Source organism: Pholcus phalangioides, unplaced genomic scaffold (genome assembly GCF_987345545.1).
Source record: "Pholcus phalangioides strain wild (caught in Gottingen) unplaced genomic scaffold, Ppha-v1.0 ptg000020l_1, whole genome shotgun sequence".
Classification (NCBI taxonomy): domain Eukaryota; kingdom Metazoa; phylum Arthropoda; class Arachnida; order Araneae; family Pholcidae; genus Pholcus; species Pholcus phalangioides.
In genome coordinates this window covers 13,683,287-13,700,791 of record NW_028301613.1, presented here as the reverse complement: position 1 = coordinate 13,700,791, position 17,505 = coordinate 13,683,287, and positions in this window count along the sequence as shown.

Below are 17,505 nucleotides of genomic sequence, written 5' to 3'. Positions count from 1 at the left end.
GAGGTCGTTCCATGAACGAGGGGCAGGATGTTGGGGGGGGGGGACATAATCGGATACGTGAGGGGGCCCCCCCCCCCCATTATGGTTTGCGTTTTAAAATTTTACCCGATGTTGGCTTCGTGGCACCAGCAACCTTCTTGGGGAACCCCTACAGCCGTTTTTCTGCGACTGTGAACGGCTGTCGGGACACCCAACCCCCAACAAAGGTAACGGCAACCCGGGGGCGATGGGGCTTCGAGTACATTTATGATATCCAAAGTAAAATGTAATTCCAAGATATAGGTAACGGAACCTGAGGGTGTGTGAACCCCTGCCCCCCAACGCGAGGAGGTGGAGGCGGCCCCCCCCCAACACAATTACTGAATACAAAACGCAACGCATCACTCTCCTCTCCAGCCAAAAGGAATGAGTCCCGTATATACGGAACAACTGGAAACTTTCAGACCCCACCCCCCCTCAATGCTTTCTTCATTTCGGTTCTTCTGTCCCAGGGCCTCCAGTAAGGGGCCCAGGGCGACACAAGGAAAACAGCCATGATGATGGGTTTTTTTCTGTTTGTGTCTAGGGAATCTGGTGGTGTTTCCGGCGAATTTCCTGAATCCTGCGGGGAATCCGGTCCTGAACGACTCTTACGTCATCGATCTGTCGGACGAATCGACACGAGGGAAGGCCGTCAAAGATCTCAACGAACTGACCAAAGGTAACGTGGTTTATATTACCAACCACCCGCCCCACCCACCCACCCAGCATCGCCCCCCAGCATCCTGCTAGGCTGAGATCTTTTGTTGGGGTCTCCGTCCATACGCCCATGTGGTATACAGAATGGACCCACAACGCCGTAATCCCCGTTCGAGATATTTCTTCCAGCCGGGGTGACCATATTTCCCGTCATTATGGGCGGGGAGACAATTGGCGATTTCCCGTATTTATTTCGAGGAAATATGGTCAGCCTAATTACAGCCAACTGTTGTTGGCTTCAAATTTCGTCTGGCTTGAAACGAAACCAGTTATATATATCATCCCCCGGTGCGAGTGCCATGAAAAATTTCCATTTGTATTCGTTTTACCAACGAATAAAATCCAGGGCCCCCAACCAATTACCCGGGACACCAATTCGCATACTTTTGGTGGAGCCCCAGACTGGATATATCTTTTGCTTCCGCTATCGAAATTTTTCAACGTTAAAGCAGCAAGAAAACAATGAGATCCATCAAGGGCCCCTGGAAATGAAAACTTTTTACTTATACGTGAAATCTTCCCCGGGTACCCCGACCCTGTGTTGGGAGCACTGCTGTTGTGTGTGTATATTATACATATATATACCTCTCGGCATGGACCCCCCTCCCCCACAAAGGAAGGGCTGACAGGGGCCACAACGATTCTTATCACTTTTTGATTTTTCACACTATAAATTAATCACAGAGGGGCCCCTGAAAAGCTGGTTTGGGGGCTCGAAATCTAAATTCCAGCCTAAGGGCTCTGCTGTAGGATGTAGGAGCCTCTTGGTACATGCACATAACATGGTCCCGATGGGTCAAATGGGTCCCGATATGTGAATATCGACCCAATATCGATATATGATATATGATATCATATCGATATATGAATATATGAATATGAATGTACGATATATGAATGTGAATATCGATATATGAATCGAACCCACTTCCGTAACAGATTTCCGTCACTCAAAAATTTCACCCACTTCCGTCACTCGGTTGCTTAGCAACAGGCCCTTTTCGAGTTTGTTTGTGATTTTATATTATAGAATAGATATATACATACAGTATATACTAGCTTTTTATTCAAAACCTCACCCGGATACCGCCCTTGGCGATAAATGCCTGTTCTGAAAATGGCCAAACACAGCCAAAACGAGGGGTTTTGGACTGAAATACGTGTATTATGAGCTTATGATTCGCTTAACATTTATGTGTTAGAAGTAGACAAATGCAGATAAAGATACGTCCCGTTTTTTTGGGCCCACGTTTGGTGGGTGTCAAAAAATAGCTAAATTCAGCCGAAGGAAGAGGCAATTGGCTATTTTCCGTTTTTCAGATTCCAATTCCCCGTATTCCTCTTGAGGAATTGCAGCCAACTGCCGGGGAGCAGCGTTGCGGTCGTGTGGGCATCGTCTGGATTCTCGTCCTGAGGATCCAGGTTCGAACCCCCGCTGGCTTTTTAAAAAGATTTCGTTTGACTCGAAACGAAACCGAACGATCCGGAAACGAACGCACCGTTTTACCAAAATTATAAGCGGAATACCGCCCTTGGCGATAAATATCTGCTCCAAAAATAGCCAAATGCTGCCAAAAAGAAGTTTTTTTTTTTTGGTGGCACCCATTATGCTCATGGATTTGGCCATCTTTTCCCCTTTTTTTCAGTCATTTTCTCCTATTTCGTGGGTAACAAGACCCCCAATTCCCCCCACCCCTCCTCGTACGGCCTTGATTCTCACTCTTTTATCCAAAGCCTATAAGTGAAATACTGCCCTTTTCTTACCAAAAATGGCCAAATGTAGCCAAAACAACGTTTTTTGGCGGAGAGAGAGAGATCCGCGTATAATGGGATTTGCGTGAAATCACAGTATATTAGAAGAATGCAGATTAAGTCACGTTTCGTTTTTGCGACACGTGTTCGGCGATGAATCGCTGGTATCGGGAAAAAAAGCCAAATATAGCCAAAAGCAAGTTTCTAGTGATTTAATAATCAACGAAACAAAAACCACAACAATCACCAGCTGTTGTGGTTCCCCGTAGAGGGGAATGTGGGGTAATTTGACGGAAAAATTCTAAGAGAGAGGTTGCCCCCACATCATTGATTTGAACACGTGTCACGGCCACTTAATTAAATGATCTAGAAATGTGCCACGGGACACTTAAGTAATCTGTAAATGCCCCTCGGACCACTTTGAGTGATTTGGAACTGCACTTTGAGTGGTGTGGAATTGTGACGCGGACTGAAAGCCACCCCAGCTCTATCACACAAGTTGATTTGAGCGCACTGGCCCATTTTTACACAGACGCCGGGGACCTCCGGGCCACCTTCTGTCGCGGGGGTCACTTAATCGATTCGGAACTGTGTTGCAAGCCAATCAAGTGATTTGTAAGTGCGTCACGGGTCACTTGGATAATCGGGAACTGTACTGCGGGTCATTTGAGTGACATGGAAACGGGCTACAGATCACTATAAGGATCTGGAAACGTGCCGCGGGGCACTTGAGTGATCTTTGAACTTACCGTGGATCACTCAAGTGATCCGAAACTGTTTGGTGGGTCACTCAAATGTTCGCCGTTGTATACAATTTCATCTATAAATAAACGCTAGAATTGGCCTACAATGATGTAAGGCTGGATATATCTGGTCTTATCGGGTCACTCAAGTGATCTGCAAATACACTGCGGGTCACTCAAAAGATCTCGGCATGTGCCGCATGCCACTCAAGTGATGAGAAACTGCATCACTGCGGGTCACTTAAGTGATCTGGCAGTGTAGCGCGAGCCGATTGAGAGGTCTGGAAATGTGCCGCGGGTCACTTGAATGATCTGGGAATATTTCGCGGACCATTCAAGTGGTGTTGAAATGCATCGTGGGTCGCTTAAGTGATCTGGAAATATAACACCAATGTTTATTTTTACATAGGATTGAGGTCGTGGACCTCATCAGATGATTTAGAAGGCCACATTTGGCGCGCAGACCATGGGTTGAGCAAGAATGAGATAGATGGGAATTCGCCGCCCCCCCCCCGCAGATACGGAAATTCCCCTCCCCCCCCCCTCTTTTCCCCGATGGTCTTAGATGCCGTTTGGCCCAGTAATTTCGGCAACTGCTGTACATCTAATTATTTCCGCACAGGTTACCCGATGATACGTGACGAGAACCGCATCAACTGCTACTTGGAGGAGAGCAGCTTCGGCAAGCCGTGCTTCTTCCGAAGGAGCTGGATCGCTTGCAACGACTCTGACGAGTACGGGTACCAGAAGGTCAACGGTTCGTACAGCCCTTGCCTCGTATTCAAGATTGTTGACCAGGTAAGTGGCCAACTATAGCAAAAAATGGGGGGAACCCCCCTTTGGTCCACATGCCAAATGTGGCCAGCCGAGGGGGTTCCAATATCCGGATCCGCGAAAGGTGTTCTGGTAGAGAAGTATGAATAATGTAAAGCCCCCCCCCCCTTGACGGGCACCCCTCAGATGCGGTCACCCCTCTTTTATGGACAAATAATAATTTCCTCGTGAATAATAAAACTATGTCTCCAAACCCTTCATTAACAGTCACCCTCTTGTTTTACGGACGATTTATTTTTATTTATTTTTTTTTTTTTTGTCCCACCAGTGTCCGCATAACCGGATTTTTACTGTACATGCTACGATAAATACCTTGGCAGACCATATTTTCTTTATCAAAAATACGGAGAAACCGACACCCATACGAGGCCGAAAACATTGTCAAGTAAGGTTTCCAATCATAGCGGAAAAATATTATAGAAGGCAAGTAAAGTTCCAATCCTAGCCAAAACATATTATAGAAGGCAAGTAAAGTTCCAATCCTAGCCAAAACATATTATAGAAGGCAAGTATAGTTCCAATCCTAGCCAAAAAATATTATAGAAGGCAAGTTCCAATCCTAGCCAAAAAATATTGTAGAAGGCAAGTAAAGTTCCAATCCTAGCCAAAAAATATTGTAGAAGGCAAGTAAAGTTCCAATCCTAGCCAAAAAATATTGTAGAAGGCAAGTAAAGTTCCAATCCTAGCCAAAAAATATTATAGAAGGCAAGTTCCAATCCTAGCCAAAAAATATTATAGAAGGCAAGTTCCAATCCTAGCCAAAAAATATTATAGAAGGCAAGTAAAGTTCCAATCCTAGCCAAAAAATATTGTAGAAGGCAAGTAAAGTTCCAATCCTAGCCAAAAAATATTATAGAAGGCAAGTTCCAATCCTAGCCAAAAAATATTGTAGAAGGCAAGTTCCAATCCTAGCCAAAAAATATTGTAGAAGGCAAGTAAAGTTCCAATCCTAGCCAAAAAATATTATAGAAGGCAAGTAAAGTTCCAATCCTAGCCAAAAAATATTATAGAAGGCAAGTAAAGTTCCAATCCTAGCCAAAAAATATTATAGAAGGCAAGTAAAGTTCCAATCCTAGCCAAAAAATATTATAGAAGGCAAGTAAAGTTCCAATCCTAGCCAAAAAATATTATAGAAGGCAAGTAAAGTTCCAATCCTAGCCAAAAAATATTATAGAAGGCAAGTAAAGTTCCAATCCTAGCCAAAAAATATTATAGAAGGCAAGTAAAGTTCCAATCCTAGCCAAAAAATATTACAGAAGGCAAGTAAAGTTCCAATCCTAGCCAAAAAATATTATAGAAGGCAAGTAAAGTTCCAATCCTAGCAAAAAAATATTATAGAAGGCAAGTAAAGTTCCAATCCTAGCCAAAACATATTATAGAAGGCAAGTATAGTTCCAATCCTAGCCAAAAAATATTATAGAAGGCAAGTATAGTTCCAATCCTAGCCAAAAAATATTATAGAAGGCAAGTTCCAATCCTAGCCAAAAAATATTGTAGAAGGCAAGTAAAGTTCCAATCCTAGCCAAAAAATATTGTAGAAGGCAAGTAAAGTTCCAATCCTAGCCAAAAAATATTGTAGAAGGCAAGTAAAGTTCCAATCCTAGCCAAAAAATATTATAGAAGGCAAGTTCCAATCCTAGCCAAAAAATATTATAGAAGGCAAGTTCCAATCCTAGCCAAAAAATATTATAGAAGGCAAGTAAAGTTCCAATCCTAGCCAAAAAATATTGTAGAAGGCAAGTAAAGTTCCAATCCTAGCCAAAAAATATTATAGAAGGCAAGTTCCAATCCTAGCCAAAAAATATTGTAGAAGGCAAGTTCCAATCCTAGCCAAAAAATATTGTAGAAGGCAAGTAAAGTTCCAATCCTAGCCAAAAAATATTATAGAAGGCAAGTAAAGTTCCAATCCTAGCCAAAAAATATTATAGAAGGCAAGTAAAGTTCCAATCCTAGCCAAAAAATATTATAGAAGGCAAGTAAAGTTCCAATCCTAGCCAAAAAATATTATAGAAGGCAAGTAAAGTTCCAATCCTAGCCAAAAAATATTATAGAAGGCAAGTAAAGTTCCAATCCTAGCCAAAAAATATTACAGAAGGCAAGTAAAGTTCCAATCCTAGCCAAAAAATATTATAGAAGGCAAGTAAAGTTCCAATCCTAGCCAAAAAATATTATAGAAGGCAAGTAAAGTTCCAATCCTAGCAAAAAAATATTACAGAAGGCAAGTAAAGTTCCAATCCTAGCCAAAAAATATTATAGAAGGCAAGTTCCAATCCTAGCCAAAAAATATTATAGAAGGCAAGTTCCAATCCTAGCCAAAAAATATTATAGAAGGCAAGTAAAGTTCCAATCCTAGCCAAAAAATATTGTAGAAGGCAAGTAAAGTTCCAATCCTAGCCAAAAAATATTATAGAAGGCAAGTTCCAATCCTAGCCAAAAAATATTGTAGAAGGCAAGTTCCAATCCTAGCCAAAAAATATTGTAGAAGGCAAGTAAAGTTCCAATCCTAGCCAAAAAATATTATAGAAGGCAAGTAAAGTTCCAATCCTAGCAAAAAAATATTATAGCAAGTAAAGTTCCAATCACTGCCAAAAACATTGTCAAAGGCAAATAAAGTTTCCTATCACCGACTAAAACAATGTCAAAGGCAAGTAAAGTTTCCAATGATAGCCTTAAACATTAAAGGTCAATCGATAATTGTCAAAAGCTTGTAAGGTTGCCAAAATTGCTAACAATCGCTAATGACGAGAAAATTGGGGCCAGAGGCGTCGGGAGTGTTTTACACCTGTGGGTGCTCACCCAGTGCCGTCTTAAGGCACTGGAATGGCCCGTGGTCCACATGGTAATGAAATCTAGATCCGGATTCACCGCATTTTTCTCGAGAAAATATGGTCAGCCTAGAAATACCACATGTCTGCCCCGTGGGTCGAAAAAGGTTGCGCACCTCCATTCCCCGAATTATAGTATTTTCCTCCATTCACGATCATTCTCAATGACTGTGGTGTTGGTTTTTGTTGTGGATAGCCTACTGATGACTGATATCGCCCTCTATATTTCAGACAGGGAACTGGACTCTGCGTCCTCAATCCGAGAAGTACATCCCGAAAGACGTGTCCTCGTACTACGACGACAATTTCGCCATCCTCAAGTGCTACCCCGTGGTAAGTGTCGATATGTCGCTCTCTCTCTCTCTCTTTCTCTCGCCAACGTTGGCGACAATTATAATACGTACATCGCGTGGAATCCTGAACAGCAATCTCGCCGCGTGGCATGATATTCAAATGTAGATTACTGTCCGCTTTTGGCACCATGCTAACACCAACTTAAGAGCATGACGGGCGTTGGGGGAAATTAATTATTCGAAGCCCCCCCCCCCCCCCACAACCCCCCATCTGACTAGAAATGATTGAACATTTAAATAGTTAAATTTTTTATTGGTAATCAATCTCAAAAATCTTAACGAAATCTCATTATCATGAGGGCTTCCCCACCCACGGGCCGTGCCCGGCTGGGCCCATTCGTTTTAAGACGGCATTGGCACCATGGATCGATATAACACCAAGATTTAATGCCTAAGGAGGTCTTACCCATGATGCTTTGATGTGCGGCTGCTCTCCTTCAACTCGTATGACTTCGCGAGTGACCAAAGGAGTGTTTTCAGAGTAATGGGGGCTAAGCGGGCTATAGCCAAATGCGGGGGGGGGGGGTAAATGTTAAGAATGAGTGGTCAAGGGAAATTGCCACTCTTTCGGTCGCTCATTGTGACCTTTGTGCAAACATGTGGATGATCAGAGAAGTGACCTCGAGAGCGAGGTGCCAGGTCAGTGAGTAACCGTAAAAGTGAACTAGGGAGTGTCCAAAGCAGGTGGTGACCAAAACAGTATGTAAACATACATGACCTATACAGTGACCTAGAGAGCGAGATCAGTGAGGTCAGTGAGTGACACAAAGAGTGTCCTAGACAGCCAGGTGCCAAGTCAGTGGGTGACCGAAAGAGTGACCTAGAAAGCGAGAGATGTGTCAGTGAGTGATCCAAAGAGTGGCCTAGAGAATGTACAAGCGGGGGGGGGGGGTTAGAGAGGGCGACCTAGAGATCGAGGTGCCAGGTGCGTTAGAGGCCTAGAGTGTGTGTAACAATGTGAGTGACCAAAACAGTATGCAAAGATGTGAATGACAAAAATACTAACCTAGAGAGCGAGGGACAGGTCAGTGAGCTGAGCAGCTAAGAGAGTGGCCTAGAGAATGTGTAAGCATGTGAGTGCCCTAGAGAGTGTATAAGCATGGGGGTGACCTAGGGAATGTGTAAGCATGTGAGTGATCAAAACAATGTGCAAACAGGTCACCTGACCAAAACAGTGTGCAAACATGTTAGTGACCAAAGCACTGATCTAGATGATGATACTGGCTAAGATGGACATTGCGCCCACATTTCAGCGTTGTTCTTGAGGGGGGGGGGGAGCATGAAGATGGATGTGAACCTGCAGGAGGCATCGGCAACGAGAGGCTGACCATATTTTCTCTAGGAAAAAATAGGGGGATACTGTGATTCCAAAAATGGGACATCGCCAACTATCGCCTAAAACAATGCCAAAAGCAAGCAAAGTTGCCAACTATTACTGAAATCACTGGGGAAGAAAACTCGCCAAATGGCGAGAAACGAAGCACTACTGTGTGAATTGCAGTGGGTTGAAAAGAATTCTATGAAATAAAACTTATAGGAAAGAAAATATGAAAAATATGTGAGACGAATATTAATGTTTATAGTCGTTAGTATCGTGATATAATTTATGAGTTCGGAAGATACAGTCGAATCCCGTTTTAACGAATACCGTTATAGCGAAAATCTCGTTTTACCGAACACTTTCTAATCCCCGCAGATAAGCTTACATAGGAACAATGCAAAAACCTGGAATTCCTTTAATAACGAGATTTCGTTATAACAAAGTGATTTCACCCGATCTCTTGGAGGTCGTTATAACGGGATTCGACTGAAATTTGAATACCCGATTTCACTAAAGAATTAGAATGTTTATATTGAAATCAGAGTTGGCTCCGTTGGAAATACTACTGTACGCGGTATAAAAGCGGGACATCTGTACAAAAGAAAATGTCCCGAGATATACGGGACGTTTTGGCCACCCTAACCTAACTGAAATTCAGAGACACACCCAACGCCCTCCCGAAGAAGAGTCTTTCTTGGGGGAGGTGGTTGATGCCGCACCACTATCGTCTAAATTTCTGACGTGTTGTATCGATGTCGTTGCAGGACCGCACCGAAAGGGGCTCTTTCGATAGCCTGGAAGTCAAACCGAGGAAAGGATTCCCGAGCGAATTCTTCCCCGTGTCGTTCTTCGATCCTTCCTTGTATCTGGCTCCGGTGGTGTCGGTGAGAGTGAGGGGCATCAAGGAAAGTCGCAACGTCTCCATCGAATGCGGGGTGAGTAGTTCCCTCCCTCCCCCGCCTTCTCATACATGTATCGTTACGAATGTATTGTTTGAAAACGTGTCGCGGGCCACTTGATCAAGTGATCTGGAACAACGTCGCAGGTCACTTGAGTGAGCTGGAACTGTGGTGTGAGTAACTTAGTGATCTTAAACTGTGCCGCGGGTCACTTGAATGTGAATATGGCGTGGGTCACTTGAGTGATCTGAAGCTGTGACACACAGGCCGCTTGACTGATCTGGAACTGAACCGCAGGTCACTCAAGCGGCCTGTAAATGTGCCGCGGTTCACCTTGACGCGGGACACTTACGTGCTCTTGAAAACGTGCCGCGGGCCAATGAAGTGTTCTGGAACTGCACCGCGGTGACCTGTAAATCAATTATGTAATCTGAGAAAGTCCCGCGGGTCTCTTGACTGATCCGTAAAGGTGCCGCAGGTCCCTTGGGTGATCTGAAATTGTGCCAACGGCAACCTAGTCACTCTGAAAATTTATCATGGTGACCTGTTGACATACCACGGGCCACTTAATTGCTCTGGAACTGTGTCGTGATGACCTGTTAATGTACCGCGGGGTCACTTAAGTTGATCTGAGACTGTACTGTGGAGTTCGCTTGAGATGTAAAAGATGTGTAAGGTGGAATGTATTCGGGTTATCGGGAGGCAGTTGAGTGGTCTGAAAATATGCCACGGGGTCACTTAAGTGAGCTGAAAATGTGCCACGGGGTCACTTAAATGCTCTGGAACTGCACCGCGGTCCTCTTAAGTAATCTGGGGAATATGTCATTTGCCACACAAATGATCTGGTTCTGTGTCGTGAACCACACTAAAGTGATGTGGAACTGCACCGCGGGGTCACTTAATTGGAAATGTGCCGCTTAGTTCATTTATACAAAATTGGTTTTGAGGTTGCCGTGCCACATCCGATGACTATGAGAGCCCCGTTCAGCCCTGAACCTGAAAAACCAGACACACTGCCACGTTACTATTCCTATGGAACCTCTAACGGATAGGGAGTGTGCTGGAAAGCAGCTTAACCCCCCAAGAAATCCCAGAAGTGGATCCACCGCCACAACCCCATTGGCTCCCCACAGTTCACAGCCATCAGCGATCCACGCCGGAACAGCCCCCCGCAAACAAGAAGAGACCAACCCTCAGCCGAGCCCAAGAAAGAGCGAGACCCCCCCCCCCCACCCAGGCCACTCATGCGACCGGCGCCAACCACCGGGAAACGAAACACGGAGGACCATCTATTGAGCTTAATAAAATACCAAGGCCCTCTCCTCCGAGGGCAGAAGACAAAAGAAACATGGGCAGGCGCGGACTGGTCCAGCACCTCCTACAGATAGAAGGCCTCTGCACTGTTTGCCATAAACGTCATTCAGACTACCTAGCAAGTTTGCCACATTTTGAAACAACATAGCATCCTATTTCGTTTCTTCTTATATATTTTGGCGTAGAATCTTCCTAGTTGGCTCACAAATACCGCATAGTGATTGGATGTGGGGCATAGAAATCGCCAATTCTGAGCCCGGTCGTTTCTTTTCCTCACAACGATGATACTTGCACGAGCAGGGAATTTTTTTCCCCGAATATTCTGAGGGAAAATAGGCTACTTACTGACGTAACAAGTAGAGTGCGGAGGCCTTCTATCTCTAGGAGGTGCTGGCTGGCCACGCATCGCCAGTGATTCACAAGAACCACCAATCTGGGGGGTATAATAGAAGATCTTCTCCGCCACCACGGAAAAGACCATTCAGCTCCCACCTGGCCGACTGCCGGGGAGCAACTCTCCTAGCCGTCTGCCAAGGAGAGGGCGGCTCCCATCCAATGGACTATCGGAGAGCATCTCGCGCTCCTACTCAGCAACTCGCTGATGAGCCCATGAAGTTCAAGCCCCGTTCAGCCCTTGGGCTCATGGGTTGAGCATGTATGATGTGGACTCTGATACAGGTTTGTTTCTTTTTTGTTTCTTTCGTCCATTTTAGCTGTTGGCGCAAGACACCCTATCGTTCTGGAACAACGGGATCGTGCGGCTGCATTTCATCTTCCGCTGATGCCAGTCCGTCTTCGGAATGTTCGGTATCGACGAGAAGCTGTTGTTGCTGTGCAGGTGATGGAGCCACACTTCCTCGCACAGTTTAAGGATCGCACACAGGAAAGAAGTGCTCATCGCCGCTTGCGATGTATATTCGTCGTCTGTGCTTGTTTGTATTCCGGCCCTTGTGGGAAAGTCTTTCTCAAATGAACTAACTACTAATAAAGTTTCGTGTGTTGTTTGCGAGTAAGTGCCCTTACGGGAGTTTTGACCGAATGCAATCGCACGGGGCGCAAATGCATAGGGCAAGGGGTGCTCAACCTTTAGCGGAGGGCGGGCCACTTCATTGGTCTGAAAACGGGTCACGGGCCCCTCAATTACGCCACGTGCCGCTTGAGTGATCTGGAACAATGCGGTGTGGGTCACTTCGGTGATCTGGAACAGCGCCGAAGGTTACTTACGTGATCTGGGAACGTGCCACGATCCACTTGTTGTTCACAACACTTAAGCCGGGTTTTCTTAGAGGAAGGTTTTCTCTGCCGCGTCCAACGTGAATCGCCCAGAGCGACACGTCGTCCACTCACCAATAATCACGCAACACGCTTCAATCCAGCACTTTACGTCGGGCGTGCTTCTGGAGGCCCTATGGCGACAGTGGCGATGCATTGTCATTTTTCAGATTGATTTTCCAACAGGGACTCGTGAGGTGCCGTGGGCCTTCCACGGATGATGTCCCCTTATGTAATCTTTCTCAATAAAGCCGGGTTTTCCTAGGAGTAGAATTTCTGCGCCGTGTGCAGCGTGAAAACGCTGATTGGTTAAAAACTTGAAATTCAGGGGTGTTTTTTTTTACCAATCAGCGTTTTCACGCTGCACACGGCGCAAAAGTTCTACTCCTAGGAAAACCCGGCTTAAGCAATAAATGACGGTGCGGGTTCAGGGCGCGTGGGTGCTCTGTTCGATGAAGGGGGTTCTGTTCTTTTTTCCAGCGCTCCTGCAATACGTTAGAAGTTCCTATGGAATCTTAATCTGGTTTCCGTGCTTCTAAAGGAGTCAAATGCGTCGTACGCCGCGCATTTCCCGGAACACTTTTGTTGTGTTTTCTTTGACTACCTTCCTTTCTGTCACTCTTTCATTGAGCAAAAATACGTGGATGTTCAGACGACAGAACAGATGATGCGCCACTAACTAGTGGCGCAATAAAGTTACACGTTTCTGCCGACGCAAAATTCCGTTCACGCAGAGCTGAAGAACCTGCTCCTAGGAAAACCCGGCGTTAAATGTAGCTCGAGACACTTGCGTGATCTTCCACAGCTCCGCAGGTCACTAAAGTGATCTGTGAATACGCCTCTCGAGGTATCTGGAACGGTCCCGCGAGTAACTTGTGTCAGGGGTTCTTAACCTTTTCTTTTAGTCACGACCCAAAATCAACAAAAAGATCAGCTTCACGACCCAAGGGACTGTTTACGTTTTTCGAAATTACCCAAAAGTTATAACAAGACTGTAAGTTGATTTGTACGACCCATCTCAAAAGACCCTGCAAATGAAGTTAGGGTTGCCACCAATAGCTCAGGAATCTCTGGCTGTAAGTGGACTTATACGACCCATCTCGGAAGCCACTGAGAATTAAACTCCAGTGGTGAATAACAGCTAAAGAATCCCTGGCTGCAAATAGATTCACACGGCCCTACTTGGAAGACCCCCACGAATCAAGTGTGGGTCGTAGCACAAGAGCCCCTGGCTGTAATAGTTTGTACGACCCATCTCGGAAGTCTCAGAGAATCAAACTTGTTTAGTGACCCATAAATCAGGAATCCCCTGACTGTAAGTGGGCTCAACGGTTCAAGTTTGGGTCGTGACCCATAGCTCAAAGAACCTGGCTGTGTAAATGGATTTATACGACCCTTCTCGGAAAATCTGGTAATACAACCCCCCCCCCGTCCCGGATTGTTAGTGGATTTTAATGACCCATCTCGGAAGACCTTGCGACCCATAGGTCAAGAACCCCCTGACATAAGTCACCTTTAAATGCGCCGCGAGACACTTGCGTGATCAGGAACAACACCGCATGTTAGTTAAGAGATCTGGAATTGTGCTCTGTAACGAGTAAAGATCAATGTACCGCGGGCCACTTGAATGACCTGCGATCTAAAATTGTCTCTGAAGTGCTCTGGAACTGTTTCGCACGTTACTCAAGAAATATGTAAATATGCCGCGGGTCACTGATGTGGAACTGCAACGTGAGCCACTTAACAGATCTGTTTAAGTGCCGCTTAGTTCATTTTTACGAATTTCGGTTTGAGGTCGCGGGCCACATTTGACCAGCGCGGCATTGGTTGAGCATATATGGCATAGGACAATGATGCTCACACTTTTCGAGAGTTCAAACCACTCCATTGGTTTCAAAACGGGTCGTGGGCCTCTTGAGTAGATCTGAAAATATGCCGGCCACTGCGATGGCAGAGTGGTCAGAGTGACGGACTCGCATCGCGGAGAACCCGGGTTCGAACCCCACTGGCACCACAGCGGTAGTCGCCTGAAGTTGGTTTCCTGTAGTTCCCGACAGCGAGCCGATCTCCCCGTTAAAAAGTCTCGCCATACAGAGCGACAGGCCCACACAACGGTACAAATGTTCAATCATCACGCTTCACTCACAGTTCGAAATGTAGATGGCAGCACTATAACAGGCATTACATAAAAAATAAACCTTCACGTTAGGTACGCGAACAGCTTCTAGCACGGCCCAAGTACTCTTAGACAACAATCTCTTCAATGAGACACAGTGATGGGATATGATCTGTTTGGGGGGAGGAAGAAATGTGCCGCGGACTTCTTTAGTTATCTGATATTGTGGCCACTTGAGTGGTCCAGAAATGTGCCGCGGGCTACTTAATTGATCTGGAAATATTCCGCAGGCTCTCCTTATTGAAGTGAAAATGTGCCGTGGATCACTTAAGTGATCTGAAGCAGCGTGCTATATCACTTAGGTGATTCGTAAATGTGCTGTGGAGTGACTTAGGTTATCTGGGAATAAGCGCCGACCACTTAAGATATGTGGAACTGTCCCGCGGGGTCACTTTTGAGTAATCTGATGCCCTTAGTTCATTTTCACAAAATTAGGTTTGAGGTCGCGGGCCACATCAGATGACTCCGAGGGCCACAATTGGCCCGCGGGGTTGAGCATATATGGCATAGGGAGCTCAGGAACGAGCTGAAAATTTTAGGTGAAGCAGAAAAAAATTCTTCTCATCCGGCTGGAACTTTTTCCGACACAACCATGTCTTTCGGGACACTGAGCTAAGAATCACTTCGGTGACAGAGCCTCTGGTTGTGTTCGTTTACCCTGCTTACTCCACCCCCCCCCCTCCCGTCACACAACAGTCATCGTTGGTTAAGCTCTCCGCCCGCCCCCCCCCCGCAAAACATTTTCCGACTATTTTTCTGGAGTTCGTCGACTTAACGACAATTTTTTTTGACGAAGCTTCATCGTTAAACTTGGGTCTTTTAAGGTGTAAGAGCGAAATCTGTTCCCGGTAAGTCGAACGGTTCCTGGTGCATTCGAACAATGTATAGAAACGTGACACGTACACACAAAACGTTTCACATTTTCGTGTTTTAAACACAGGGGGTAGACCTTCATCAAGGTACTTCCATTAGAAAAATCGCTCCAGAGAGAATAGTATTTCCCAAAACTCTTTGATATCGCGGAGCCCCCGTCACGGAGATTATGTAACGCGTTTCTGTCGGCGCGAAATAGTCTAATTCGGTTCACGCTGCGCAACAAACCTATTCCTACGAAAACCCGGCTTTAGACCTTTTGGATCTTATATCTTTTGGATAACATGTTTTTTTTTGGAGCTGAATTATTCCTTCGGTTCTGTTCCTGCAAGCAAAGCCCAAATACTGAACTGGATAGAGAGCTCAGTTAATATTTCAGAGCATAAGGAGACATCCAAAATATAGTGTCTTGGGAAAAGCAGACGACTGAAGACGAGCGTGGAGGAAAGAATACATTCCGGAGCTTTCCTCCATGGAAGACGAGCAAGGAACTCCAGATGCGTGATGTTTATTATTAATTAGTATTCGTGCTGCCATCTAACATCAAAATTAAAAATCACTCATACGGTGATTATAAAGTTCAGATCAAGGAAGAAGAAATTTTCATTTAGTTCGGTTCCCTACCAGCAAAACCTGCAAACTGAGCTGGACAGAAAGTTCAGTTCTTTTACCGGAACTTAAGAACACATACAAAATGAAGTACCTTGGAAAAAGCAGACGATAGGTTTTCCTATGGGATTATCCTTTATTTCGCTCATACTGTTGGTGCTGCCACCTTATCTCGAAATTAAAAATGATTCATGTGGTGGTGACAAATTTGAGATCTGAAGCTGGGTTTTCCCAGGATTAGGTTTTTGCACCAGGTGAACCGAATTGGACCATTTCGCATTGGCTGAAACGTGTTGCATAATCACGCTACGTATTTGCGTTTTCCTAGCGTGGCGCATCAGCCCAAGACGGCTATACAGCATATGCAAATGTTTATTATTATTGGCTTGAAGAGGATGGGAAAGAAAAAAAAATGTAGAGAAGATCGGTGAAACGCGCGGCGCATTTCACTACTCTAGAAGCAGTCGGCCAATCACGCTCGACGTAAAGCGCTGTCGTGAGGCGTATTGCGCTCTGTACGAAAACAGTCATGCTGCTTCTCTTATTGGTGAGTGGACGGTGCGTCGCACTGGGCGATTCACGTTGCACGCGGCACAGAAAACCTGCTCCTAAGAAAACCTGGCTTTACGTAATGGTTTTCCTTGGAGCAGGTTTTCTGTGCAACGTGAATCGCCCAGCGCAACACGCTGTCCACTCACCAATAAGAAAAGCGGTTCGATTGTTTTCCTACAGAGCACAACAAGTCCCACGTTTTACATCGGGCGTGATTGGCTGAGTGCTTCTGGAGGAGTCAAATGCGTCGTGTGAAATGCATTTCACAGATTTTCTCTCTCTCTCTCTCTCTCCCTCGTGTTTCCTTTCCTTTCCCTTCAAACCGGAGCAAACAGACGGCAGAGTAACTGATGCCAAGGCCATGCGCTATATAGCCGTCCTAAGCTGATGCGCTCCGCCAAGAATACGCGTAGCGTGATTATGTAACACGTTTCTAGCTGACACGAAATGATTTCGGGGAGCGAGGTGCGTCCGGTCCTTCGATATCGAATGTTGGTCAATAATATTGATCAGAGTAGATTTCGTTTACCGGACCACTCACGATGTCAGCGGACCAGGGCCGTCTTAAGAACATCATGGGCCCCCGGGCCAATCCTTTCTATTTCCGGACTACGATTTTGTAAAGTAAATATATATGTTGATAGTCAGGTGCAAAGCATATTAAGAAGCTCTGCTCGAAGGGAAAAAAAATGTGTTCAGGGGTTGCCAAAAATTGGTCCCACACAGGTAGAGATTAAATCTCTAAAAACGGGTCCTATTTTTTACTCCCCTGATCGCAGGGCCGCAACTAGGGGGTGCAGGCGGGTCTGGTGGGCGCAAATTTCACTCTTTAACCTCTCCTTCAACAATATGGGGGCGCCAAAATGCGCGCTTGCCCCCAGTGCCGTCTTAACGCATGGGCCTCAGAAAAATGAGTAGCAGTTGAATTTTTCGAGAATTTGTCAGATAGGGTCTCACTGAAATAACTTGGCCCGGGGACCCATAATGCTCTTAAGACGTCCGTGCTGACCAAGCATCTAGTTGCGGCCCTGACCGATCTCTTTTCTTCTGGTCAACAAAAGCTTCTTTGCTCTTTCGGACTTGGATTTAGCGTCCATGCTAAAGCGGCGCCTCGTGCAGCCTCATGGCCCTAAAGTCGGCCCTCCCTCCGACTTCTAGGTAGGTGTGGGTCCTAGACTATATCTTCGCCGGGCAAACCTACAAGGCTATCAAAACGGCCCTGTGCAAAGTCCTTCAGAAATTGT